General features: G+C 38.6%; 1 protein-coding gene across 1 annotated transcript in view; it reads left to right on the top strand.

Annotated features, from left to right (window-relative positions):
* The window catches only part of MALRD1 (MAM and LDL receptor class A domain containing 1), a 285192-nt gene that overhangs the window by 154161 nt on the left and 128576 nt on the right, over positions 1 to 2455 (top strand). The window lies entirely within an intron of this gene.

Below are 2455 nucleotides of genomic sequence, written 5' to 3'. Positions count from 1 at the left end.
TATCCACAGGGGATACATTCCAACACTCCCAGTAGATGCCTGAAATCATGGATAGTGCTTGAAATCATGGATAGTACAGAACCCTATAGATGCTATGTTTTCTCCTATACCTGTGATAAAGTTTAATTCATAAAATAGGCACAGTAAGAGATTAGCAGCAGTAACTAATAACTAATAATAAAATGGAACAATTATAACAACAGACCAGCATCACTATCCTTGCACTTTGGGGCCATTATTCAGTAAAATGAGGTGACTTGAACACAAGTGCTGTGATCCGAGGTAGCTGATCTGGTAACTGAGGCTACTATTTGTGATGGTGTGAGATTTCATCAGGCTACTCAGAACAAAAGGCAATTCAAAACATATGAATTGCTTATTTTTGGAATTCTCCATTTAATATTTTCTGACCATGGTTGACCGCGAGTGAATGAAACTACCGAAAGGAAAACATTGGTTAAGGTCGGACTGCTGTAGTTGAATCTTTATAAGTCTTTAAATTGTTCTAGTGACTGAAGGAAGTTAGAAGTTTAAAAGCTCCAGCTCAGAGGAGCTACAATCCAGTGAGAAGAAAAGCCCACCACTGAGACACAGCAGAGATTTGGCCAGGTGCATAGGTAGTATTAGGTGTAAACAGGTGGACGAAGGGGCGAGATGTTCAGGGTGCCTGGGGAAGATGGTGCAGGCTAGGGGGAAGGGTAGGTAGGGACGAACAGGAAGTCATTTTAATTTGGGGAAAGTGGAGTTTGAAAGACAGAGGAGTTTAGATTTACATTTAGATTAAATGAGCATGTGTTAAAGAATTTGACTAGAGAAAGAAATGGTAATACTGTCACTGAAGGATTGTCATCAGGCACTGGTGTATGGGCGCTTTTGGAAGTGGAGCCAGATGGAACCGATGAGAAGAGTTTCTCAGAGTGAAGGCTGGAAAATATCTACATCAGGATTATCTCAGATGCTTGTTAAAAAATGTGGTATCTAATAAACTAGTATTAGTTTCAGGATTTTACCAAGGAGTAAGCAATTTTGTGATGAGCTCCAGGTGATGCTGACATACCGCGACCCATTAAACTATGATTGTTCTCAGCTCCACCTGTTCGAATCACCCAGGGAGCTTATAAAAAACGCTGTTGCACAGCTTTAACACGTGGACCAATTAACTCAACACCTCCGGAGGTGGAGGTGAACTCCGGGCTTTGGTGTTTTTTTATTTGTTTGTTTTTTAATGTTTCCTGGCGATTGGAACATCCAGGTAAGCTTACGATCTACTGAGCTAGAAGTTTGTTACAGTCAGCCAAGCTTAGGGTCATGATCATTTGCCTTGGAATTACGGTAATGGAAATGGAGGAGGAATGGGTATAAAAAAGATTTGGAAAAATGGCCAAAACGATACTGTCTTTAGTCCGTAAAATATTATAACTTGATGTATTAACCAGAATTTATTCTTTTTAAGACTTTAAGGTTGCATTTTAAAATTAAAAGGGCTTGCTTTGGCAAGAGTGAAGTATCAACTCGCATTCTTTAAACATTAATAGGTATCATATGGTGTTATTTATTTTTTGCCATTATTTAATGTGAATTTCAGCACTGGAACTACAGTGTAACTTTGAAAATGGAATTTGTAACTGGGAACAAGATACAGAAGACGATTTTGATTGGACCAGGAATCAGGGGCCAACTTCAACACTTAATACAGGGCCAATGAAGGATAATACTTTGGGCACAGCCAAAGGACACTATCTCTACATAGAATCTTCAGAGCCACAGGTTTTTCAAGACAGTGCTGTATTACTCAGCCCTATCTTTAATACCACTGATACAAAGGTCTGCACCTTCCGCTTCTATTACCACATGTTCGGGAAGCACATCTATAGGCTGGCTATCTACCAGCGAATCTGGAGCAACAGAAGGGGACAGCTGCTGTGGCAGATATTTGGAAATCAAGGCAACAGATGGATAAGGAAACATCTCAACATTTCCAGCAGGCAGCCTTTTCAGGTATGAATAATAGGTTTATAATGTGTATTTGAAATGCATCAGAATTACTAAGGAATATGAGAGATCACTATATTCTTGAATTAAAAGCAAGTGGAATGTGATCAAAGTTGACACACATTTTTCATTTAATTAAGGGTGTACCAAAACTCTTCAAGTGATTTCCTTGTTGACTACTCCCAATAATATGCCATTAGAATCTCTAAAAATGAACACATGGCATCGGAAACAGCTGCAGATCCCTCTGATTTCAAGTAAATTGTTCTACTGAATTAACTCTAAGGGAGAAGAAAGTTTTGCACAATCTCTCATATTTTGCAAAAAGCACAGACTCTTAAATCTGTGATTTGAATATTTCATGTGACTTTTAACATCTTATAGGTAAGCAACTGAAATCCAGGCTTTATTTAAAAATCATACAGCTTCTCTGAGAAAAAGCTAGAGTTTGATTATAGGTCTC

Source organism: Propithecus coquereli, unplaced genomic scaffold, assembly GCF_000956105.1.
Source record: "Propithecus coquereli isolate 6110/MARCELLA unplaced genomic scaffold, Pcoq_1.0 Scaffold69, whole genome shotgun sequence".
In the NCBI taxonomy this organism is placed as follows: Eukaryota; Metazoa; Chordata; class Mammalia; order Primates; family Indriidae; genus Propithecus; species Propithecus coquereli.
This window is presented reverse-complemented; position numbering and strand designations above follow the sequence as displayed.